The sequence below is a fragment of the Cibotium barometz genome, chromosome 51 (genome assembly GCF_041138505.1).
Source record: "Cibotium barometz isolate CiBa-2024 chromosome 51, ASM4113850v1, whole genome shotgun sequence".
NCBI classification, from domain to species: domain Eukaryota; kingdom Viridiplantae; phylum Streptophyta; class Polypodiopsida; order Cyatheales; family Cibotiaceae; genus Cibotium; species Cibotium barometz.
This window is the reverse complement of record NC_141096.1, coordinates 27650437-27678346: the sequence shown is the minus strand read 5'-3', so window position 1 is coordinate 27678346 and position 27910 is coordinate 27650437. Positions and strand designations below refer to the sequence as shown.

General features: G+C 40.1%; 1 pseudogene; it reads right to left on the bottom strand.

The window, feature by feature from the left end:
• Nucleotides 1-22587: 22587 nt before the first annotated feature.
• On the bottom strand, nucleotides 22588-23940 carry LOC147609491 (phospholipase A1-Igamma1, chloroplastic pseudogene; annotated as a pseudogene).
• Nucleotides 23941-27910: the final 3970 nt, after the last annotated feature.

Genomic DNA, 27910 nt, shown 5'->3' with positions numbered 1-27910 from the left:
GTCATTGTTCACTGACTCCCAGAGTTACCTTGGCCCTTGGGTCTAAGTTGGGGACAAGCTACATGAACCTCTAAGCCATGCTTGGATAAACCTCTGAGCCATACGAGTGTTGAGCCTGTCAGCCTGTTGAGGACATGTTCACTAGCCTCTTAGCCAAGTTACATGAGCCTCTTAGACAATAGCCATGAACATGCTAAATTTGGACCAAAGTTGGAGCATATGTATTCCTGCCAGTGAAAGTTCCTCACTCATCATAATTCAACCTTCGCTCCGAAGGGGGGTTTGTTGGGTATTTTGGAGTCTCATGTGTATGAGTGTGCCTTGTGTGTGAACAACTTCTATAGGCTAGTGGCTAGTGTGTGTGTTTTGTGTAAGTGTGCGTATGTGTGTGTGAACCCACTCTTAGAGTGGCTCGAATAAGCCCCTAAGGCTATAAAGGCATTGTACTTCATATACCCACTCTTAGAGTGGTTAGAATAAGCCCTTAAGGCTATAAAGGCATTGTACTTGGTAAAGGCCATACCGAATCTAATCTACTAATCATTGAGTCATGCAATTACTCTCTCAGTAGTATATTCATCTTTCCTTGTCTCTCTCTCTCTCTCTACACATACGTAGCCATGGCATTTCTATTTGAGCCTAAGTAGAATTATACATGAAAAATGTCAGTGTAAAAGAGCGGTTTATCGTTTTCCTTGCTAGCTTCTTCTAGTTTCTGTTCTGTTAGGTCTAACCCAGGTGGTATAGGTAAAGTTGACATTACAGGCTCTATTACCTACTCAATATTGCCAAACTCAAGGAGGTCTTCATCCTCGTTGTCCTTGTCTTCCTCCTCCCATTCCTCTTTCACATTAGATGGTCCTGGTCTATCTCCTTGAGAAATCACCATCATGATGATATCAAGATGTGTACACTCCTCCTTAGCCACCACTGACGTATCTTCCTAGATATCAATATGGTTTCTATCCTCAAGCAAAGAGGCAAGTGCCCTATCCAAAATTCGTCAACCTCAAGGATTGACATCCACAATTTGCCACCATGGATTGCCATCTAGATTCTTGTGAAAGAATGCTTGTTCACAATGCATTGGAAGAAGATAAGGTTCTTTACTCAGCAACGTAGAGAAGTTGATAAACCAAAAACCCATGGGCTCTCTTTTCACGGTAGCTTCTTTGCCTCTATATTGTGTATGGAACTAGCGAATCTTCAAAATGACCTATAATAAACATGCTCTCGAATTAACATCAAATACACCAACATGTGAGAAACTGAATCAATTTCTAGTTGATCTATGCTTATTTCATAAAATCATAATTAACTTCATATATTCTCTCTAGATCCCCCACGTAACCTAGCTCGTTCGTTGACGAGGTTTATGTCATGAGCACTTGCACGAGATTGTTGTTTAAATGATGCAACAATAGACGAGTCTTGAGTAAGAAGCATATTATCAATCCTTTTGACTCAAAGATGTTGTCCATAGGCCCACATGCTACTATATGCCTAACCCTAAAATCATAAGCATAGAGAATGTTAACATCACAAAATCACGCAGAGGACCATGCCATGTGTTACATCCTTGTCACACTCGAGACTGAGCTCGAACTCCTCACGCGTAACTTGCACACCTTCTCCTTGCACCTTTTTTACTTGCTCTTGTATCCATGTCATTGACATGGTGGGGTTCACCCATTGCCTCTTGGATGTTCTTCGCATATTTTGTTGTCATTCTTTGTTATGCTCTTTGATCCACTTTTACATACATTCTGAATTATAGATCATGAAAATACTTAAATTCTCTTGCTCATCGTGATCTGGGAGTCCCTTTCCACATAACATCTCTTCTAAAAATATTTCGTTCACACTATGTGTCCTTTAGGCAGAAATCTTCTATGTCAAATATATATATTCTATTGACAGATATGAGAAAGAGCAAGAGAGAAAGAGAGGTACACGAGACATCTCTCCCAAAGTGGTGTGTATTATTGAGAGTGCATAAGTATATAGGTGAGATCTAGGTCAAGCTGGGGTGAGCTATATATAGTCCAACACCCCTACTCAAACTAGGGTCTCTAGCTGTGGATGAAAAAACCCTCGGAGAGTACTAGGGAAAAACCAGAGCTCCTATATACATCAATGAAAATTTATATACAAATGTGATAGTAGACATGTGCCTAAATGTGATAAGTGTTAAATAATATATATATAATGATGTATATAAACCATGGATGAATGTGATGTGTGGTGCATGTGTCTAAACTTTTGAATGAATATATACAATGATGATCATAGATCAATTTCTAAGAAATTTACGTTGTCACTCCAAATTCATTGCATAGACAAGTGAATTAAGCTTCACCAACTCCCTTCATAAGAATGTCCAATGTAGAAAGTAACCGATGTTACCATGTTAACTCAGGAGCTGCCAGGGATGCCGCTACATATTCTGCTTCTATAGTTGAAATTGTGAATGATGATAGAGGAGGCCATGATCTTTAGTGCCCTTTAAATACTTCAAAGCATGCTTTTCTTCAATCCAATATCCATGAGAAGGCTGAGCAATATATTGACCAAGAAGATTTGCAATGAAAAGAACATCAAGGCATGTATTGAAACTAATAAATTTTAGACAGCCAACTAGATTTGCATATGGACAATCATCCATCAAAGGATGGTCATATTTTGAAGGCCAATTCTTAGTAGAATGCATAACAATAGGACTACATACCGGATGTGCATCAACCAATCGAAATTTTTCAAGAGCTTTAATAATGAATTTGTTTGTCAAATAAGCTAAATACCTTTCTCCATGAATTTGTTTGTCAAAGAAGCTAAATACCTTTCTCCATGAGATCACTAGATTTGAATGCCAAGACAAGAATGAATCTCACCAAGATCCACCATTTCAAATGATGAGGATAAGAGCTTCTTAATATGTAGAAGGAAGTATAAATCATCAACAACCAAGATGATATCATCCACATATAAAGCAATAATAATAAATAAGTAGTGTTGTCGTTTAAAGTATAAATTTGGATCAAAAGAACATGAAGCAAATCCATGTGATTGAAGAAAGGCATGAATCTTTAAGTACCATGCACGAGAAGCATGTTTCAAACCATAGAGAGCTTGATGAAGATGAGATACTAGATGTTCTTTTCCTGGGATAACAAAACAAGTGGTTGTTTCATATATATCTCTTCTTTCAAGTCACCATTGAGAAAATATCTTTTAACATCCATTTGATGAATTTCTAAATCAAATTGAGTGGAAAATGCCAAAATAACACATATACTTGTCATACAAACAATAGGTGAGAATGTATCATCATAGTCAACACCTCCTACTTGAGAGTATCCCTTGGCAACTAGAAGAACTTTAAATTTGTCAAAAGAACCATCTGCCTTAACTTTTGTCGTGTACACCCACTTATACTTGTTAGGTGTTCGTTCATGAAGAAGATCAGTTAGAATCCAAGTACCTTTCAAGATGAGAGAATCATACTCAGCTTGCATAGTATCTTGCCATTTTGATCGTTTTGTGGACAAGAAATAGCTTGCTCACACATAATAGGGTCTTCAATAATGGACATGGCATGAAATTCAATGTCATCATGAGGAGTATGGGAACCATGTTCATCCTCAATAGGAAGGTTATTATAGATATCAATGTCAGGGCTATTTTTGTCACAATCCAGTGAAGAGGATGGGATAGAGACATCAACTTGAGAATCAATAATATGAGATTCATCGATCAAAAAAGGAAAAGATGTGAGAATGGTTTGTGAATCATCAGATGCATCAATGGACCATTCACTACCCATAGTATGCTCATAAAAAATTGCATCACGACCTTCTTAGATAACCTGTCCAACTTGCAATGAGAATATCACCAGAAAGAGAATTTGTAAGTAAATATTTTTGAACATAAACTACCGTAAGAACTACCTCTGCCCAAAACATCTTTTATAAACCGACCTAAATAAGAATACACCTCATGGAATTGATGATGGTTTAATTTTTGTGCTCAGCAACTCCATTTTGCTGAGGAGAATAAGGAATAGTAAGTTCATGTTGAATGCCAATATTCTTCAAAATCATTGGATATGTATTCCCACCATTGTCACTTTGTATAGTTTTGATATTTTGATAGCCTGAAGCTCAACATGTTTGCGGTATCATTGAAATAGACTGAGAACTTTTGATTTATGTCGTAGAAGAAAAACGTATGTAAATCAGGAAAAATCATCAATAAATGTAAGGAAATAGTGGAATTTGGAGTAGGATGGAGGGAATGGACCACAAATGTCAGTATGAATAAGCTCTACTAGATCTTGAGATTGATGAGAAATGGAATAAATAAAAGTTTTTCGGTGATGTTTGCCCAAAGCAAAATGTTCATAGACACGAAGAGTTAAGCGAGGCTTCAGTTGTTGAAGACCATCAAAATGATATAAATCAAGAATTTTGGAGAAGTGGGAATGAGAAAGTCAAGAATGCCAGAGTTTTCTATCATGATTTCTTGGTGAAGTTACAGCATTAGCTACATCATCTGATAATGAAAGCTCAAATAGATTACCTCGACGAGGCACTCTTGCTAGGTTATGTCCATCCTTCTCAAGTCGACATTGAGTATGGTCAAAACCAACAAATAAACGAAGATCAACAAGATGAGCAATTGATAAAAGATTGTGTTGAAGAATAGGAACATGTAAAACACCTCGCAAAATTTGAGTAGAGGAGTGTGTTTCCAAGTAAAGATCACCAATACCCCTAACTTCACATGTATTATCATCAGCAAGATAAACCATCTTCTTGATTGGTAAAGTATGATAATTATGAAGCCATTGAGCTTGATAGGTCATGTTACTAGTGGCACCAGAATGCACTATAAATGTAGCACCATCATAAACAAGAAGCATTTGATCTGATGAAATATGGTGGTTAACACAACTCACCTTCTCGTGATCACTATCATCATGACAATTATCAACAGCATAATCCCGATCACGTTCATCACATCATACTTTTTCTTTAGACATTGAGAAGTATGATTTGTACGACCATAATATGTACATGCTGTAGGTGGACTTGTGGTTGGTCTCTAATTAGATCGAGAGAGCCCATGTTCATTATATAATTTGGCAAAACAATCAGATTCATAAAGTCCATTTTTGTGACAATAATTGCAATACTTGCTAGAACCATATTGTTGATTAGAGAAACCTCCACGAGAAAAACAATTTCCACCATGAGGGAACCGTGAAAAGGGGTGTTTTTTGGAGGTAAGAAGAGCAGCCTCATAAGAATCTAAGTGACATGTAAGAAGAGCATCTGTAGAGGGCTCTGAACGTCGTCATTCATGACGCTGTAAATATTCAATAATAAGAGATATGCAAGTACTATCAAAATCAATACCATCTTTGTTTAAAAGAATCATGACAATATTGTCATATTTTTCAGCTTTGATAGTGTGAAGAAGCTAGGCAACAAGTTGAGGTCGTGAAATAGGAGCACCAGTGGGGGCAACAAGTTGATTAACAATTTATTTGAATGATTCAATATGAGAAGTCATAGAGGTAGAAACTTTGTAATCGAACTCGTCCGACATATTACACAGATGAATAATTTCGGTGATAGATTTCTTCTCAAAAATAGAAATAGTTAATTTTCTAATATTGTTAGAAGTGGGAAGATTAAATACATCCAACATAAGAGAATCATGAAGAGTAGACAAAATATACCGTCGAGCAGCCTTATATGGTCTTTCTTTGTCCATTTGGATGAAATTATTTGCCAATCAATAAATAACTGCCCACATGAGTAATAAGTGAACCAACAACATCAATAGGTCCCTGAGGACATGGAGAATTTCCATATACAATGTCAAAAATATCGTCGCCTTCAAGAATCAAAGTCATCTTTACCTTCTAACAAGGAAAACCGTGACCTTGAAAAATAGGAATAAAGCTAGAGCGTTGACAAGAAGGATAACCATTAATAAGAGAAATATTTGCCATGGAGAGAGCGCGATGAAGAGGAAAAATGTATAAATAATAAAAGGTATGTTTGAGGGCAATCGCCTTGATAATAAAAATGAATTTCACCAACATAGTAGTAATAATGCTTTTTGATACGTAAAGAATAGATGAGGCAAAACAGCCTTGATAATAAAAACAAACGCACCAAAATAGCTGGTTAATGCTTTTCGAGACGTAAAGAATAATATGTTTAAAAATAGAAAAAATTCCCAAAGCATATATGTAAAAGGATGCCAAAAATAGTGATGCAAGGAAAAAATAATTAATGAAAAAGCTGAAAAACTTTTGCATGACAGTGCATGCGCAGAACACTAAAAAGCTACAGAATAGTAAAACAGTCGTAACGTTCAGCTTGTAACTCTGTTTTAAAAGATTCTTCATTCAAAATTGAGGGCACAAGCGGCTCTAGAATTTACAAACCTCGACAAATACAATCTATGATCCTATTTGTTGGCTAAATCTTCAAATTCTAACGTGAAGGCCCTCAAAATTTACCGATAAGATTAGGGGGTTAAAATCCTGCAACTTGTTTCAATACACAACAAGGAAAAAGTTTTTGTTTCATGGGAAATCGTAGATACTTACACAACAAGGAAAAAGTTTTTGTTTCATGCAAAATCATAGATATTTACATAGATAAACATAGATTATTGTTGAAAGAAACCTACAAAATCCATAAATTACTATAAAAAGAAACATTCAAAATTGTTCAAACCAATCTTCTTTGTTGTTGAAATGGTAACTCGCTTTAATACCATGCTAACAGATATGAGAAAGACAAAGACAAAAAGAGAGGTACACGAGACATCGCCCCCAAAGTGGTGTGTTTTTTTGATAGTGCATAGGTATGTATAGGTGAGATCTAGGTCAAGCTAGGGTGAGCTAAGTCCAATATATTGTTATTGAGATTCTTGCTATATTTCAATTGTAGCTAATCCGTGCATGGTAGACATGGCTTGTAACCATTTCTTGATAGACCTACAAACAATTTAAGTCTTAGTACAATTGTTATTCCTTCACATCACTTTCAAATCCAAACAAAGTAACTCTAATCATGTAAGTGAAGAATAACCATAGGCAAGATAGTCATGAATAGTTCATGTTGGAATGCCGCAAACCTCAAAGTTTTGTTCGCCTGTAGGCTTGAAGATGTTAAGCACTTTTATCCCTTTCCATAATTTTTGTAGATCTTTAAGATGATTGGTGCCAGGTACACATTTATGTCTTTGACTTATCATTTTCCTACATCGAAGTGATGTATTGAATTAAAGTTTTTAAGAAGTAGAAACATATCGTGTGGATACAATTTCAGATCATGTTGCTTATGCATGTGCATGTACCTAGAATTAGTAGACTTAATATTTTATTCTCTTTTTTAATGGACATGAATGGTGCTAGTTAATTGATCAACACTACGGACCAAATTGACCACTTACTTGATCTATGTGAAAATGGATTGATTCCATCAATACCTATTGGAAATACATGAACAAGAGAAGGAGGAAGAGAGTTACACCATATACGCTCCTAAAAGACGTTCATATTGATTATGAGTTTGTATATAGGTAAGATCTAGGTCAAGTTAGGGTGTGATATATATATCTCCAACACCCCCACTCAAACAAAGGTCTCTAGCTCTGCGAGTGAAAAAACCCTTGGGGAGTACAAGGGAAAAACCAATCCCCTCTACATACATATCATATACAAAAGATCAATGTGCATAGAGTATCTACAAGGATACAAAAATACATTTTGTACAAGTTTAATTGAGTGTGACAAGTATTAATCTCCAAAACATGAAGCTGCAACAACTCCAAGTTCTCCACGTAATGATGTGAATCGAGCTTCACTCAATCCTTTGGTGAATATATTTGCAATCATCTGATACGTGGGGTAATGCTCAATCATTATTGATCCTTTCTTCACTTCATGTCGAACATAATGACGATGAATAGCAATATGCTTGGATTTCCTATGTAGAACATAATCCTTGGCACTTTGATTGTCACATCTAAGTGGAGTACTTGATGATAATGGATGTTCAAGTTGCCGGATCTTCATTAACATTCATAGCATCATCAAAACTTTCATCATAGACATGATTTGAACCATGTTCAATATCAATGGGACGATCAATGTATATATCAAGATTATCACTAGAATCCTTCGTAGGGTCTTCAGAATCCTTCATATGAGAAGGAGGATGCACAATATCTTGAGAGATACAATGATTATCAAACAGAAAAGGAAAAGAAATGAGTAAGAACTGTGTATCATCAGAATCCTTACTAGACCATGTACCTCCCATTGAATCGTTCATCGAATAGAGCATCACAAGCGACTGATGGATGACTTTCTGAGAAGTAGGATCATAAAATTTATATCCTTTAGAATTATCAGAATATCCAATAAACATAACTTTCAAACTAGAAGGATCCAACTTTTGTCGCATTTCTTTTGGCACGTGATTATAAGCAATGCATCCAAAGGTGCGAAAATGTGATACAAAAGGAGTTTTCCCTATCCAAATTGTAGTGGGAATCTTACCAGTAGGTGCAGTTGTGGGAAGATGATTTTGAACAAAGATTGCTATATGAACTCTCTTCGCATTGATCTTCTCTTCAAAAGACTATTTCATACTGATTATGAGTTTGTATATATAGGTGAGATCCAGGTCAAGTTAGGGTGTGATATACACCAAGTATTAAGTGAAGAGGCTCTTGACTAAACTCTTGATGTGTTCTATCAATGTGCTTGAAGGCTTCATAGTTAGACAAAATGCATAGGATCCCATCTGTGCCTCATATTCTTTGCCACCCAATCCATAAGCTTTGATAACTCTGGGCTCCAAAATAGGCACTCTATTCATGGGGATAATGGAAAATGTCTTAGAACCTTATGAGGAATAAGTTTTTCTTCCTCCTTGAAATGTGAAACACCAAACTTATGTCTATAGGATGCAGCACGAGCTAGGTTACAGGTTGGGCATACATCACATCTTGGTAGGATTGCCAAGAAGGGTTTATTACCCCTTTTGTAAGTAATTATTAGAATGTTTACATTTGGTATTATGCGTGCATGTAGATGTGTATCATATATTCTTCATATCAAGTGATAACTCATGTTTTTTTAAAATAAGAGGGGAAGGACTATGGTCACGAGACCACTCCTCAGGAGATAAAGATGGCTATCTATTTGGGTTATAGGCATTTGAAGACCTAGCTACCTCCACCAGCTATTTTTGGAAGTAATCTTGATTAAATATCATTCTACTTCTAATTAAATGTGAGGCTTCGGCTCAAATATCATAATATATTTCAAGAAATATAGAACTTGCATAAATAGAGAGAATAGAGTCCTTGATTATATCTATCTTTCATGCAATAGATAACAAGAGGAGGACTCTAGTGTAGAGCTCGAACCACTGGACCACCCCGGAGCTATCTCACTTGCACTCTCACTCATGAAAAACTCGCACTCACACACTCACACACGCACTCTCAATCTTTAATCTTTTTTTTTTTCGTTTTCTGAGTATTCGTTTTCTTTGCACGGAAATCCAAAGTAGCCCTTTTAGAGTTTTCTCGAACCGTGTGTCATATTTCTGGCGATGTGGCGCTTTTTTGGAAAAAGTGTGTTCGAGAAGCCTCTTTCACACACGATCATCATTCCCATGAGAACGAACATTTGGGAAAACAACCCTTTCTCATGGCACGCCACTTGCGCCTCGGTGACCCGATGAGGATGCTCAATAGCTCATCTCGAACATTCCATCCTTCTCTTCAACTTTGTTTTTGTTCGTCTGAATCTTTGTCCTTGACCGCCGTTTAGGACCTGCAATGTCTCAACATGAAAACCTAGGCACCTTTTTAGCACAAAACCACTCAAAGACCACTTTGGCGATCAAACGGATGTGAAATAATGCGAATCACAAAATTTTCACTCGAGCAAAGTTGTTCTATATACAAAATGGAAAACCTCTCTCATACAAAACTTCTCCTAATTCTACCTCTAACCTAATCAAGACTCGCCCACAAAAATGGTAACTACCTAAAAATAACAAAAACCAAAACAATTCTTGCAACACAAAATTTTGTCAAAACATGTTAGATGTCCTAACAAAGCATTCTACACATTTCCTACAACATGAATTTCCAAAAAAATATTTATACGAAATTATGAAGCATCACATTAAAGTATTCAAATATTAGATAATTAAGTTTTCTAAACCAAAGGAGTTGCGTCAGCGATAATGAGGACATGATGGAGGTAGATCAATAGAGTGCCATTGGGCACAAATCTACGTTGATGGATCATAGATGGGTGGTTGCAAGTGAGGGTACTCACTTTCATTCACTCTCTCTAAAATTGGGACATTGACGCAACTCTGGCGGAAGAGTACCTCGATCATGATATCGCTATCAATTAAAACACGACACGTGTCTCCCGAGCCTAAAGCGACATATCTCAAATGAGATACCACCTAACGCCACGCCAACATGTCCGAGTTTCAAGTCACCATCCATGTCACTAGTACAGGTCACCACCACTGCGAGATATGCATGCCACTCGGATCCACGTCAATGCCATGGTGGATCTCCTTGGACATCCTGCTTAGATTTACATTCAACATATTCAATGAGGCCATCTCCACCGTCCACATATCTAGAACGAGATATTGAAATATAATCTCGACCATTGAAATATCTCGTTCGAGGTATAGAGATGTAATCTCATCCGTCCACATATCTCGTTCGAGATAATAAGATGAACTCTAAGCCCTTAAAAAACCTCGAACGAGATACATCTACACAATCTGACCCATCCATTCGCCCACATTTGAAGATGCGATCCCAGCCATTTAAATATCTCGATCGAGGTATGAAGTGAATCTCAACAGTCAAACATACCTCGATCATGATAATGACCCAAAATCTAAGTCGTCCATGTACCTCGAACGAGATACTTAATTCAAATCACAACCCACCGATCCTTCACCAACCCTAAAATCAAATGCGTATCTTGGCCATTTGTCTCACTAACCCTAAAATCACGCGTACATCTGGGTACATCTTGCAAACCCTAAAATGTATGCCACCGAACCTCAATCGAGGTTATAAAACTGAAAAGTTTTTTTTTTGGCCTCATTGTCACACGTCGTTTTCACTCTCCTTGATCTCTTGATTTGGATTAGCATTAGTGGACTCATTAGCATTGTTTTATAGCTTCATTAGTACTACTTAGCACTAAGCATTGGACCTTTCACATTGACCTACCCGTTTGCGTAAAGCTTAGGTTTTAGCATGGAGTCACGCGAGGAGGGCCACGAGGGGGATGGCCGCTTGTCTATTGTGGACCTCATCACACGGAGATAGACCGCAAGTTAGGTGGCTATCCGTACTACTAGAGACACACCATCTACATTACATATCGTGTTAGACTTGGAGGTAATGCTATCGTCCCTTTGTAGCCTTCACGATATTGTTTATGTAGATGAGTGGATAGCCCACCATCGCACTGCATGGCCTGACATATTGTCAGGTCTGTGATCTAGTTTGATTAAGGATAAAACTTTATAGTTTTAGTCTTTCTCTAATTCTATATAGATTGAAAGATATTACTCTCCCAAAGAGACCAGTTGTTAGGCTTTGCTTTAGAAATTGCTATCAAGATTGACTACCTTGTCTATATAGACCGCATGGACTAATGCATAAGCATAGTTAAGACTTAGCTATAGTGACTAGACATGACCTCTCTTGTTAGAACATGATAATTGATTATGTTAAAAATAAGGATTCCCATGTGACTTAAAAGATAAAGAGAAGTTAAAGTCTATTTAAATTAAAAGCTTATTTTATACTTGAAATTGATTGTGATTGATTTGAATATATGTTATGGACTAGAGATGAGTGTGAGATGATATGTATCAGTTATGATTGCTCTGTTTTGAGATGAATGATTGATATGCACGCGTATGATTGATTGATATGCATGTGTATGATGAGACTCCACATGAGATTTTGAGATTCGGGCCGACCATCCTTAAACAGGCAGCGCCGGATAGAGAACCAGATTTATGCCCTCTCGGAGCCATGTGCTAGAACCCAGAGAGGATGAGATTCAAAAAGAGGCATACTCGAGATAGCCGTGATGTCGAGTGTGGAGGTTGGGTGGACGGGTATTGGAGAAAGCCCTAGACTGTGGCTGGATTTTGGTCATTATGACTAAACATGTTGTCGAGCATGGTGATGATGATAGAATCTTGAGATAGACACATACATTGTGATTGATTGAGATGCTATGCTGTAATTGATAGAGATTTATATCATGTGAATGTTTGTTTGAGATTACATGATTCTTTGCTTATGTGATAAGAACCTTGGATATGGCATGCATGCTTCTTTGCTATTTGAGAAGGTTGATTTGATTGTATTTGCTATGTAGAAAAAACACGATTAAGTGAGTTTAATGTTTTCCTAGATTAAGTTGTACTGATTAAGATATGGTTAGATTCAGGACCGTCACAAATTACTGCCCAATGGCAAATTTTTCAAGTCTCTTTGGTGCTTAAGAGGCCATGAAAATTCCTGCTCTTCCCCATGCCATAATATCCTAACATGCTTCGATGGGAACCAAACTCTGTAAGCATGTGGGGGGGTCCCACCCCTGCATGCTGCAAAGTTTGGTCACCATCAGAGAATGTTTGGGTTAGCAATTAGCGCGCAGTGCAGATTTTTCAAGTCTCTTGGTGCTTAAGAGGCTATGGAAAATACCACTCATGCCCATACCATCGTACACAAACATGCACTAATGGGAACCAAACTTTGCGAGAATGTTGGGGGGACCCACCCCCACATGCTTACCAAGTTTGGTCATCATCAGAGCATGTTGGGCTAGAAATTAGTGCCGAGTGTGCAGATTTTTCAAGTCTCTTTGGTGCTTAAAAGGCCATGGAAACTCCCTCTCTTCCCCATACCATCGTACCCAAACATGCTCCAATGGGAACCAAACTTTGCAAGCATGTGGGGGGGACCCACCCCCACATGCTTGAAAAGTTTAGTCACCATTAGAGCATGCTTGGGCTACAAAGTAGCGCCCGCGGTAGATTTCTCAAGTCTCTTTTGGTGGTTAAGAGGCCATGGAAAATCCCTCGGGGGGGTCACTCACAAAAAAATGTGAATATCACGTGCGTTCAACAGAAGCATATTTTTAATTTATGAAACTTACAGAAATATATTTACATAAGGGTATGATTTAAATTTTTTTTTTAAAAAAATTACATATTCATAAAGAAAAGGGGATATTATATAGATAAAAAAACTCACAGATAAGGGATTTAAAATATAGGCCTTGAATGCACGCGATAGGGGTATTCTACATATGGTGACCCCCCCCGAGGAAAATCCGGGTCTTCCCCATATCATCATACCCAAACATGCTTTGATGGGGACCAACTTTACAAGCATGCGGGGAGAACCCACCTCCACATGCTTGCAAAGTTTGGTCCCCATCGAAGCATGTTTGGGTTAGTGATTAGCGCCTAGTGCGGATTTTTCAAGTCTCTTGGTGCTTAAGAGGCCATGGAAAATCCCGCTCTTCTCCATACCATTATACCTAAACATACTTGGATGGGGACCAAACTTTGCGAGCATGTGGGGGGACCAAACTTTGCGAGCATGTCGGGGACCCACCCCCACATGCTTCCAATGTTTAGTTACCATCGAAGTATTTTTGGGTTAGTAATTAGCGCGCGCCCAACGCGGATTTTTCAAGTCTCTTGGATCTTAAGAGGCCATGGAAACTCCCACTCTTCCCCATACCATCGTACCCAAACATGCTCCGATGGTGGGGACTAAACTTTGAAAGAATGTGGGGGGGACCCACCCCCACATGCTTGCAAATTTTGGTCACCACCATCATCAGAGTAGGTTTGGGTTAGCAATTAGTGCCCAGTGTGGAGTTTTCAAGTCTCTTGGTGCTTAAGACACCATGAAAAATCTCGCTCTTCTCCATACCATCGTACCCAAACATGTTTCGATGATGCGGACATAAACTTTGCGACTCGGGGGGGGGGACCCCCCCCCACATACTTGCATAGTTTAGTCACCATCGGAGCATGTTTGGGTTAGCACTTAGCACCCAGTGTGGATTTTTAAAGTCTCTTAGTGCTTAAGAGGCCATGGGAAATCCTGCTCTTCCCCATATCATCGTACCCAAACATGCTCCGATGGGGACCAAACTTTGCGAGCATGTGGGGGGGACCCACCCCCACATGGGTCCCCCCCACATGCTCGCATAGTTTGTCACCATCTAAGCATGTTTTGGTTAGCAATTAGCGCCCAATGTGGATTTTTCAAGTCTCTTGGTGCTTAAGAGGCAATGGAAAATCTCGCTCTTCCCCATATCATCGTAACCAAACATGTTTCAATGGGAACCAAAGTTTGTGAGTATGTGGGGGGGGGACCCACCCCCACATGCTTGCAAAGTTTGGTCACCATTGGAGCATGTTTAGGTTAGCAATCAGTGCCTAGTGCAGATTTTTCAAGTCTCTTGGTGTTTGAGAGGCCATGAAAAATCCCTCTAAGCATGTTTTGGTTAGCAATTAGCGCCCAATGTGGATTTTTCAAGTCTCTTGGTGCTTAAGAGGCAATGGAAAATCTCCCTCTTCCCCATATCATCGTAACCAAACATGTTTCAATGGGAACCAAAGTTTGTGAGCATGTGGGGGGGGACCCACCCCCACATGCTTGCAAAGTTTGGTCACCATTGGAGCATGTTTAGGTTAGCAATCAGTGCCTAGTGCAGATTTTTCAAGTCTCTTGGTGTTTGAGAGGCCATTGGAGCATGTTTATGTTAGCAATCAGTGCCTAGTGCAGTCTCTTGGTGCTTAAGAGGCAATGGAAAATCTCGCTCTTCCCCATATCATCGTAACCAAACATGTTTCAATGGGAACCAAAGTTTGTGAGCATGTGGGGGGGGACCCACCCCCACATGCTTGCAAAGTTTGGTCACCATTGGAGCATGTTTAGGTTAGCAATCAGTGCCTAGTGCAAATTTTTCAAGTCTCTTGGTGTTTGAGAGGCCATGAAAAATCCCTCTCTTCCCCATACCATCGTACCCAAACATGCTCCAAACCAAACTTTGGGAGCATGTGGGAGGGACCCACCGACATATGCTTGCAAATTTTGGTCACCATCGGAGCATGTTTAGGTTTTAGCAATTAGTGCACAGTGCGGAGTTTTCAAGTCTCTTGCTGCTTAAGACGCCATGGGAAATCCCGCTCTTCCCCATACCATCGTACCTAAACATGCTCCGATGGCTACCAAACTTTACAAGCATGTGGGGGGGGCCACCCCCGCATACTCACAAAGTCTGGTCACCATCCGAGCATGTTTGGGTTAGCAATTAGTGCCCAGTGTAGATTTTTTAAGTCTCTTGGTGCTTTTAAGAGGCCATGGAAAATCCCACTCTTCCCCATACCATCGTCCCCAAACATGCTCCGATGGGGACCACACTTTGCAAGCATGTTGGAGGGACCCACCCTCACATGCTTGAAAGTTTGGTCACCATCCGAGCATTCGTGGGTTAGTAATTAGCGCCCAGGGTGGATTTTTCAAGTCTCTTGGTGCTTAAGAGGTAATGGAAAATCAGAATCTTCCACATACCATCTTACCAAAACATGCCCCGCAAACTTTGCAAGCATGTGGGGGGAAACCACCCCCACATTATTGCAAGTTTTACTCCCCACATTGGAGCATGTTTGGGTTAGCAATTAGCGCCCAGTGTGGATTTTTCAAGTCTCTTGGTGCTTAAGACGCCATGGAAAATCCCGCTCTTTCCTATACCATTGTACCAAACATGCTCCGATGGGGACCAAACTGGGGGGGACCCACCCCCACATGCTTGCAAAGTTTATAGTTTTAGCCTTTCTGTAGTTCTATATAGATTGAAAGATATTACTCTCCCAAAGAGACCAGTTGTTAGGCTTTGTCCCTTAGAAATTACTATCAAGATTGACTACCTTGTCTATATAGACTGGATGGACTAATGCAAAAGCATAGTTAAGACTTAGCTATAGTGACTAGAGATGACCTCTCTCGTTAGAACATGATAATTGATTATGTTAAAAAATAAGGATTCCCATGTGACTTAAAAGATAAAGAGAAGTTAAAGACTATTTAAATTAAAACCTTGTTTTATACTTGAAATTGATTGTGATTGATTTGAATATGCATGCCTTGAAAGATTATGGACTAGAGATGAGTGTGAGATGATATGTATCAGTTATGATTGCTTTGTTTTGAGATGAATGATTGATATGCACACATATGACTGATTGATATGCATGTGTATGATGAGACTCGATATGAGATTTTGAGATTCGGGCCGACCGTCCTTAAATAGGCATCGGACAGAGAACAAGATTTATGCCCTCTTGGAGCCATGTGGTAGAACCCAAAGGATGAGATTCAGAAAGAGGGATACCCAGGATAGCCGCGATGTCCAGTGTGGAGGTTGGGTGGATGGGCATCAGAGAAAGCCCTAGATTGGCTACATTTTGGTCATTTATGACTAACCATGTTGGTCGAGCATAGTGATGATAATAGAATCTTGAGATAGACACATATATTGTGATTGAATGAGATGCTATGGTGTAATTGATAGAGATTTATATCATGTGAATGTTTGTTTGAGATTACATGATTCTTTACTTATGTGATAAGAACCTTGGATATGGCATGCATGCTTCTTTGCTATTTGAGAAGGTTGATTTGATTGTATTGCTATGTAGAAAAAGCAGGATTAGGTGAGTTTAATGTTTTCTTAGATTAAGTTATACGATTTAGATATGGTTACATTCAGGACCGTCCACAAATTAGCGCTCAGTGCGGATTTTTCAAGTCTCTTGATGCTTAAGAGACATGAAAAATCTCGCTCTTCCCCATACCATCATATCCAAACATGCTCTGATGGGAACCAAACTCTACGAGCATGTGGGGGGGACCACCCCCACATGCTTGCAAAGTTTGGTCACCATCGGAGAATGTTTAAGTGGGTTAGCAGTTTGCGCCCAGTGCGGATTTTTCAAGTCTATTGGTGCTTAAGAGGCTATGGAAAATCCCTCTCTTGCCCATACCATCGTACTGAAACATGCTCTGATGGGGGCCAAACTTTGCGAGAATGTGGGGCGACCCACCCCCCACATGCTCACAAAGTTTGGTCACCATCAGAGCATGTTTGGGTTAGCAATTAGCATCCAGTGCGGATTTTTTAAGTCTCTTAGTGCTTAAGAGGCCATGGAAAATCCTGCTCTTCCCCATACCATCGTACCCAAACATACTTCGATGGGGACCAAACTTTGCAAGCATGTGGGGGGATGGGGACCAAACTTTGTAAGCATGTGGGGGGGACTCACCCCCACATGCTTGCAAAGTTTGGTCATCATCCGAGCATGCTTGGGTTAGTAATTAGCTCCCTGGGCAGATTTCTCAAGTCTATTGGTGGTTAAGAGGCGATGGTGCTCTAGTAATTAGTGCCCAGTGCAGATTTTTCAAGTCTCTTGGTGCTTAAGAGGCCATGGAAAATCCCACTCTTCTCCACACCATTGTACCTAAACATACACGGATGGGGACCAAACTTTGCGAGCATGTGTGAGGACCCACCCCCACATGCTTACACTGTTTGGTCACCATCGGAGCATTTTTGGGTTAGCAATTAGTGTCCAGTGTGGATTTTTCAAGTCTCTTGGATCTTAAAACGCCTTGAAAAATCCCACTCTTCCCCATAACATCATACCCAAACATGCTCCGATAGGAACCAAACTTTAAAAGAATGTGGGAAAAACCCACCCCCACATACTTGTAAATTTTGGTCACCACCATCACAATAGGTTTGAGTTAGCAATTAGCGCTCAGTGCAGATTTTTCAAGTCTCTTGGTGCTTAAGACGCCATGGAAAATCCCACTGGCCCCACATACTTGTGAACTTTGGTCACCATCGGAGCATGCTTGGGTTAGCAGGGCCCAGTGCGGATTTTTCAAGTCTCTTAGTACTTAAGAGGCCATGGGAAATCCCACTCTTCCCCATACCATCGTACCCAAAACATGCTCCGATGGGAACCAAACTTTAAAAGCATGTGGGGGGGACCCACCCCAACATGGGTCCCCCCCACATGCTCGCAAACTTTGGTCACCATCGGAGCATGTTTTGGTTAGCAATTAGCGCCCAGTGTGGATTTTTCAAGTCTCTTGGTCCTTAAGAGGCCATGGAAATTTTCGCTCTTCCCCATACCATTGTACCCAAACATATTTTGATGCACCCCAAATTTTGTGAGCATGTGGGGGGGACCCACCCCCACATGCTTGCAAAGTTTGGTCACCACCATCGGAGCATGTTTGGGTTAGCAATTAGCACCCAGTGCGGAGTTTTCAAGTCTCTTGGTGCTTAAGCGGCCATGGAAAATCCCGCTCTTCCCCATACCATCGTATTCAAACATGCTCCATTGGGGACCAAACTTTGCAAGCATGTGGGAGGGACCCACCCCCACATGCTTGCAAATTTTTCTCTCCATCGGAGCATGCTTGGGTTAGCAATTAGCACACCCAAACATGCACCGATGGTGGGGACCTAACCTGTGGGGGGACCCACTCCCACATTATTGCAAAGTTTGGTCCCCATCAGAGCATGCTTGGGTTAGCAATTAGTTTCTAGTGTGAATTTTTCAAGTCTCTTGGTGCTTGAGAGGCCATGAAAAATCCCGCACTTTCCCATACCATCATACCCAAAACTTTGCAAGCATGTGGGGAGACCCACCCCCACATTCTTGCAAAGTTTGGTCCCCACCATCGGAGCATGTTTGGGTTAGCAATTAGCACCCACTGTGGATTTTTCAAGTCTCTTGGTGCTTAAGAGGCCATGGAAAATCCAGCTCTTCCCCATACCACCGTACCCAAAAATGCTCCGATGGGGACCAAACTTTGCGGGCATGTGGGGGGGACCCACACCCACATGCTTGAAAAGTTTGTTCACCATCTCAGAGAATGTTTGGGTTAGCAATTAGTGCCCTATGTGGATTTGTCTAGTCTCTTGGTGCTTAAGAGGCCACGTCATCATCAGAGCATATTTGGATTAGCAATTAGTGCCCAGTGCGGATTTTTCAACTCTCTTGGTGTTTAAGAGGCCATGGAAAATCCTGCTCTTCCCTAGACCATTGTACCAAAACATGCTCCGATGGGGACCAAACTTTGCAAGCATGTGGGGGAAACTCACCCCCACATGCTTGCAAAGTTTAGTCACCATCAGAGCCTACTTGGGTTAGTAAATTAGTGCCCAAGGAGGATTTTTCAAAAGTCTCTTGGTGCTTAAGAGGCCATGGAAAATCCGGGCCTTCCCCATACCATCGTACCCAAACATGCTCCAATGGGGACCAAACTTTACAAGCATACGGGGGGGACCCACCTCCACATACTTGCAAAGTTTGATCCCCATCGGAGCATGTTTAGGTAAGTAGTTAGCACCCAGTGTGCGGATATAAAAGAATATATTTTTTATTATAAAAGTGTTACTTTCATCATTATTGATTTTTATGCATAAAAGAATATATTTTTATTATAAAAGTGTTACTTTCATCATTATTGATTTTTATGCATAAAAGGATGCATAAAAGAACTTTTCTAATTATAAAAGTGTTACTTTCATCAAAATGGATTTTTATGCATAAATAGATGCATAAAAGAATATTTTTTTTAATTATAAAAGTGTTACTTTTATCATTATTAATTCTTATGCATAAAAGGATGCATAAAAGAATTGTTTTAATTAGAAAAGTGTTACTTTCATCAAAATGGATTTTTATGCATAAATAGATGCATAAAAGAATACTTTTTTTATTATAAAAGTGTTACTTTCATCATTATTGATTTTTATGCATAAAAGGATGCATAAAAGAATTCTTTTAATTATAAAAGTGTTACTTTCATCAAAATGGATTTTTATGCATAAATAGATGCATCAAAGAATAATTTTTTTAATTATAAAAGTGTTACTTTCATCATTATTGATTTTTATGCATATTTTTTTTAAATTGTAAAAGTGTTACTTTCACTAATATTGATTTTTATTCATAAAATGATGCATAAAAGAATTTTTTTATTACAAAAGTGTTGCTTTCACCAATATTGATTTTTATGCATAAAATGATGCATAAAAGAATTTTTTTTATCAAAATAAGAGTTTACTTGAATCCTATGTTTAAATCCCATGAATATTGGAAAAATGAATAAGTAAATAGTGAGTGAAGGAAAATTATACCGTTTCATATTCTCTAGGATGGTAATGAGAAAATTCAAAAAAAACTTTCGAAGACCGAATTTTAGATAAATGACTAATTTATTTCTCATAGGAATTCGTGTTTAGATTTGAATTCAGTAAAGTAGTAATTGAAATATTACCTTCGAGAAAGATAGTTCAGGGAGAACCCTTTCAGACTCAAACCCTGAATCAGACAATGACCAAGACATAACTCCGTCGTCAGTTTCAAGAAATGACGATGTGACCAATTCACTAATCTACACTCAAATCACCCACCGAATCTGAAACTAAGTTGAGACCTTTGATTTTGATCTGAGGATCAAGAATTCAGAATTCGAGGAATTCTGCTTGGGAATCTAGACCTGTGATCTAGAAGTCTTGGGATACGGAATTAAGATATACTCATTGTATTCAAAAGAAAATCAAAACTGAAAACTTGCATAGAAACCCTGCCTTCTTGAAGGACTGTCTTACGCCAAAATGCTGGAGGGAGCATTTGGTATATGTGTGTTCTAAGGGAAGTTCGTCGGTTGCAATAGCTGGCGGGGAGTGTTCAAAGGAGGACGGCTCACGTGGCAAAGCCTACCCAGGTCTTGACCAGCCTCCTCGGTATGGTTAAAATGGTGCGCTTCCGGTACGATGGACAAGGGCCGACGAAGCGGTCCCGGAGTGAAGTGCCAGGACACCTAAGGAGGATCCTAGAAGATTCTGACCAGGCGATGCACGGGCTCGCGGTGCAGAGGACACCCATGCGTATGTCGAGGAAGATATATATGTATGATGACGAGAAACTTATTGTAATTTGTTTTACTGGAACTCGTCGTTGACCTCCTGGTCTCAATGGAGAGTCTAGAGTGATACTGTTTTGTGAGAAACAAGGATTGAATGGAAATTTTGAGTTGTGACATCTGTACCCAGTAATTGTTTGTCAATGGATTGTTTTATAAATTAAAATTTAAAGAGGAGTGTGTGAGTATGTGTATTCTAAAGCAAAAGTTCAGAAAGGCTTTCAATTATGGGTGGGTGAGTACTTGTCTGGTTCTACCAATTCCAGTGGTTAAGCGGTGGCTCCGGATAGGGTTAGGCTGGAATCAGTAGAGTTTTAATAATAAAATTGATCAATAGGATTACGCTTAGAACTCGAGTAGTTAATTAAAAGCCGGAAGACTTCTCAAATGAATAGATCAACGGCTGTGCCTAATTCAATTAGGAAAAAAGCGTTGATTCCTTCAAGTTAAGTCTGTTATAGTTTCCCTTCTATATGGTTTATTGAGATGAAGGTTAGATCAGTCTTGACTTCGTTAGAAAAATTTGTTAAGAAATTCAAAATGGTGGAATCGTCCCCGCTTTCCGAGCATGGGAAATTTTCCTGGTTTCGGTTTTCGGAATGATTTTATGTACTTTCTTAAAAGTGTTGTGCATACTTTCTAGTATTTGTTGTGTTGTACTATTATGTATTATGTACTCACATTTGTACTATTCGGCACTTTTAGTTGCACTTGGTACTACTTCCTGTCTAAAATTGGATTATGATAGGCATAACCTCTTTTGGAAGTCTTGTCACTTGTGCATTGTTAGTAGAAGGTTTTATAGTATAGTATTATCAAGTGCTATTGTTCTTTTTTAGTACTATTTATAACTTTATAGTATGTACTTTCTTGGAAGTATTGTGCATACTTTCTACTATTTGTTGTGTTGTACCATTATGTATTGTGTACTCAAATTTGTACGATACAGCACTTAGTTGCTTTTGGTACTAATTCATGTCCACAATTGGATTATAATACGCATAAGCTCTTTTGGAAGTGTCGTGCATTGTTGGAATTTTTTATAGTATAGTAGTATCAAGTGCTAGTATTCTTTTTCAATACTATTCTCCATAACCTTTTATTGCACTAAGGAACCTAGAGGTATTATGCTAATATAACTGTGCATAGTACTATTTGTATAGTGTGCACTATTACAAGACCTATAGTTTCTATGAAGTGTTCTGCATTCATGGCATGCTATTTATTTAGTATCATGCAACAAAAAGTGGAGTGTTGCGTAACCTTTATCTATTATTTGTGCTAATGAGTGCGGTGGGTTTAGGCTTCCCAGTTGTTAATAATCTTAAAAAAAATACTAATCCATTATTTAGAATGATCCATAATTTTGTTCATCTTACAATTGAAACATGTAAGTTATTACAAGCACCACACTGCATACAAAGTATTTTCTGCTACCTCCATGATGCCTTAGGGTTGTTGGTTGTCTGGGCAGTGGTACTCAGGCTGAGGGGCAACTACCCACCGCCCAAACTCGTTCTTAATGAGACCCTTGTTTCTTTCTTGCCACCAGTTGGATGGGCAAAACAGCTTGCGCATCAAAATGTCGGATGACTTGTTCACTAGGGCAATATCTCGACCAAACACTGAGACAAACTTCTGCCGGAAGCCTTGGAATCCGTCTATCATGTGAAGGTAGAGCTCAAGGTTGTGGTGGAGATTTAGGTTTTGTGTACAGAAGAAGGAAGGCTTTCGGAGGTATGGCGAGACATGACTATCAAAGCAGAGTTCCTGTCCCACGTGGAAGTAGGCCCAGGGCCACAAGTCGAGGACCCAGCCATAGCCTGCTCTCGCGATGGCACCCCACAACCCTCTTTCATTCACCCAAAATCCAGGCATCTTAGGCACAGTGTCATGCACATTGACCACCCTCAACACCTTCAATCGTAACTCCTCCACTCTTGTCTTAAAGGCCCAGTTGCCTACCCTAGGCCCTGCAAAAGAGAACACGGTTACCATGGGCCGTCGTCCAGTTCCGCCGCTCAACTCCCCTATGTTGGAAGAAATGTCATAGCCACTCAACACAGCTAGTGCCGCTCCAAGGCTGTGCCCCGTTATGGTTATGCTCACCTCCTCTGCTTCATACATCTTCAAAAGCTTCTTCAGCTCCCGTACCAGTTGCTCCCTGGCGCTGGTCTCGTTGAACTTGGACCCTGCCTTCTTGGAAGTGTACAAGCTCAGGAAACCCTTTTCGACCCTCACTTGTTTCTGGCTGGGCTCAAATTCCGGAGGCGTCTGAATATCTGCTAGATTTGCTACCCATTCCGTCTGCATCACTGTGCCCCTCCATGCGACGACGATGTCTCTCCTACCCAGCCGTTTCGTCTTTTGGTCGTTTGCCACTGCGACGTAGCCGATCCAGTTGGAGTCTCCGCTCCACCGCTCTGATGCATCTCTCTCTGACATGAGGAGGAACTTGGGCAACTTGATGTCCAAAGTGGCGAAGAGGTACCTGATCACCTCGTAGCCGCAGTTCTCTTTGTCGACCTGCCCGAAAAGATGCCGGGCAGCATATTTGCTGCTGCCGAAATAGATCGAGTGAGTGTCGAAGTCGAACGCATCGTAGTTTATTTGTGCAAGTTCACCATAGCGGATGATCTCCGCACGGAGGGTTGGATCGATGGGCTCCACATCCAGGAGCCCCTTCCACTTGTTCTCCCCTTGAATTTCCTTCCACACACTTGCCAATCGGCTACTTACCTCGCTTGACGTGGCTTTACCGTTGGTGCTAGCGGTAGAAGGATCCCCAACAGAGGCGCTCATATTAGCGGGCTGAGATGATGGTAACGGGGTCTCTGCTGAGGTACTAGAAGGCACTACGGGGATAAGGGTCTGTGATTTTCTAAACAAATTGAACAAACGACAAGCAAGGCAGCAAGCGTTTCACTGGATCGGATTAGTGCACTGACGTGAGGAAACTTATATAGCCGCTCAAAGGCACGTGACTTATTTCTGAAGGCCGCAAACTGGGAACACTACAAAATAAGAATAGGACACACACTCTGAGTATGCACAAATTCGTGTTGCGTGAACGCCTCTTTCCAATGGTTGTTCTACGACATTTTAATCCTCCGCTCGCACTCGTGACTCCACCTCAACATGCTGAGCCATCGAGCTGATCCGCTACGCTCTCCCCTCGCCTCCCCCTGGTCGGCTCTTTGAACGGGTCACGGAGAAGATATATTATTGCCCGCCCTATTAGGGCGCCCAACGAATCTCGCTCTCTTTAGGTTAATTGCAACCTTAGAGTCAAGCCATTCAGGAACAATAACAAAAGCTGCCCTTTACAAAAAGTCTCTTTTTCCTACTAACACAACCCTTCTTTGAATTACATTATATCAAGTAAATACTTTGAAGCTAACATACCACAACAAAATTGAGAGGATTAACTGTTGAGTAATTTGCAGATGAGGTCCCAGCTTTCATCCTCCCAGACAAAGGAAGATTGCCCCCATGAGATGTGATACCCCAACTGCATACAATGGCCCCACAAATGCAGCCCTTATACAGGATGCTTCTCCAAGACTTTCCCTCTTGACCAAACACGGCTAGCCTAGTTCCGAGGGGGTTCTCAATGAATGCCATAAAAGTATAGTTTGGCTACTTCTCTTTCAGGTACCACCTCCTTGTTTTTGGCCCAAAGTTAGGCTGCTTTGCTTTCACATCAAGCCCTGAGTATCCCTATATGATGACAACAGTTAGGTGGCCTAGTATGTACAAGAGTCTCCCACACTATAGAAAAGATTATCTTATCCCAACTTGAAGGGCCTGAATTAACTATACCACAGTATCATCATTCAATTTATTAACATAACATATTGTCCCATCACATATGTACACATTTATACATCAACTCTAGCACATCTACCCCAAGACTAGTCTCTTTCTAAAGAATTACAATGTTTATAGAATTCCACATCTCCTACAGGCAACAGAATCTGATTATGTTAAAGAACAAATCTAAAGCCCTATCAGCACTCCCAATCTACCAAGGACCCAATTCCCCCAATACCCTTGCACCTCTATGCTTCTTGAGACCCATTTCCCAATTCTGCCCCATGTTCCTTTGATATAATAGCTGGACAATCCCAAAAGGCATGGCTCCCATCTTGCATAATAGTTTTCCACCTAGGATAGTATCCAGAAGTGAAGTTCCTCTATAATAGCTTAAGCCACTACAAGAGGATGATGGTATAGCCACGCGATGTGATATATGTGCTAGTCTACACGCGATTATATGCACTCCTATAGCCACGTATATGGCTGCGTCTATAGTCGCGTGAGTGTTTTTTGCATTTATGGATATTTTGTAATTTTCATGGCTCTTTGTTTGTTGTAGTGAGCCCAATAGGGAGCTCCCACATGCATACTCTCCATAAGAATACTTCAGCTTAAACTGGAATATTTGCTTCCCTAATTATCTTCCACCTCTTCCTCCAGATGCTAGAGTTCCTTCCTACCACATCTAGATTTTATTCCAGTATTCTACATTCACCTCACTCCTTCTTAGTTCCATATATAGAACCATGGGTGCCCGTTTATCCAACTTGACTCCATTAGACCAAACCCACTCATTTATCTAATAGTTCTTATCAAAGGTTGTAGAGACCCATTCTTTTTGCACTTCTACCCAACACCTATCTTACTAGTTACCAGTTTCCTTTCTCTCAGAAGTAGTCTAAACTCCTCTTCCATTTGGTCTAGTTCTTTCTCCCACTATTGACCAGTCCCAACAGTCAAGCAATCCTCTGAGACCTCTATTGTTCATAACTTCTGGAGTAGAAGGGACAAAGGAGGAGTGAACTTATGAGTCCACCATAACCCTAGGCTGAACAAAGAATTTCCTATGACTCTGGAGAAGCCATCCCAAAACACCAACCCCAACACTTCCTTCCATTTCCCACATAGGAACTTACAAAAAGGAGAACCTATAATTCTCAAGGGAGCATAAGATAGCAGGTTGTCTTTCTAGCCTAGCCCCAGCCATCTAGCTTTTATAAGGACATGAAATTCCTCCAGTAGTTCTCTTATCACCTTGGTCAATGTCACCTTTTGGTGTAAACACTTGGGAACATAACTATCTTGGCTATAGCATGAGTGGGTAAGTGTAGGATGATAATGCCTCCTTCATTCTTGGGCATAGGCAGTCTCACAAAATAAGAATAGGTAGTTCTCACACACACACTCTGAGTATGCACAAATTCGTGTTGCGTGAACGCCTCTTTCCAATGGCTGTTCTACGACATTTTAATCCTCCGCTCGCACTCCACCTCAACAAACCCACTCATTTATCTATAGTAGGTCTTATCAAAGGTTGTAGAGACCCATTCTTTTTGCACTTCTACCCCACACCTATCTTACTAGTAGTTACCAGTTTCCTTTCTCTCGAAAGTAGTCTAAACTCCTCTTCCATTTGGTCTAGTTCTTTCCCACTATTGACCAGTCCCAATTGTCAAGCAGTCCTCTAAGACCTCTATTGTTCATACCTTCTGGAGTAGAAGGGACAAAGGAGGAGTGAACTTATGAGTCCACCATAACCCTAGGCTAAACAAAGAATTTCCTATGACTCTGGAGTAGCCATCCCAAAACACCAACCCCAACACTTCCTTCCATTTCCCACATAGGAACTTACAAAAAGGAGAACCTATAATTCTCAAGGGAGCATAAGATAGCAGGTTGTCTTTTGAGCCTAGCCCCAGCCATCTAGCTTTTATAAGGACATGAATTTCTTCCAGTAGTTCTCTTATCACCTTGGCCAATGTCACCTTTTAGGAACATAACTATCTTGGCTATAGCATGAGTGGGTAAGTGTAGGATGATAATGCCTCCTTCATTCTTGGACATAGCCAGCTTGTCCCACACAAGCCAAGATACCACTTTCCTACCGATCCTCCCATTTCTACACAAAAATTCCCTTACAAGCCCTATAATCATGTCTTCCAATGACACTTACCGAAATCCAACACTGGGCACAAAAACATGATGTAAGAATTTAAAACAACATTACAAATAGTCACCCTATCATGCAAGGGAACCCTAATCCCCTCCCATTTCTTTAGCTTCTAGATAAATCTCTCTAGGGCCCAGTTAGTTAGCTATTTTTTTCACCTCCACATTAAAAGGAACTCCCAGATGTCTAATTATTTGGCACCTCCTAATTACCTCACCCCCCCATCTCTCCAAGTCAAATTGATTGTCTTTAGTTAAGCTGATTATCTTGAACTAATGTATGTTGCATCTAGACCTAGAAGCCTCAGTAAATTCCTGTATAATGAATAATACTTGTCTCAGATTGTCATTTTAACCCTCAAGAAGTGTAGAGAGTCATTAGTAAAGCATTGGATATATTATTGCCCGCCCTATTAGGGTGCCCAACAAATCTCGCTCTCTTTAGGTTAATTGCAACCTTAGAGTCAAGCCATATATTGCCACTTTCACGAACAATAGTTATATATTAATATTAACAAAAGTTGCCTTTTACAAAAAGTCCCTTTTTCCTACTAACACAACCCTTCTTTGAATTAGATTATATCAAGTAAATACTTTGAATCCAACATACCACAACAAAATTCAGAGGCCTTCCAATTCACTGTTGTTAAGTAATTTGCAGATGAGGTCCCACCTTTCATCCCTCCAAACAAAGGAAGATTGACCACATGAGATTTGATACCCTAACTGCATAGTACAATGGCCCCAGAAGTACAGCCCTTACAGGATGCTTCTCCAAAACTTT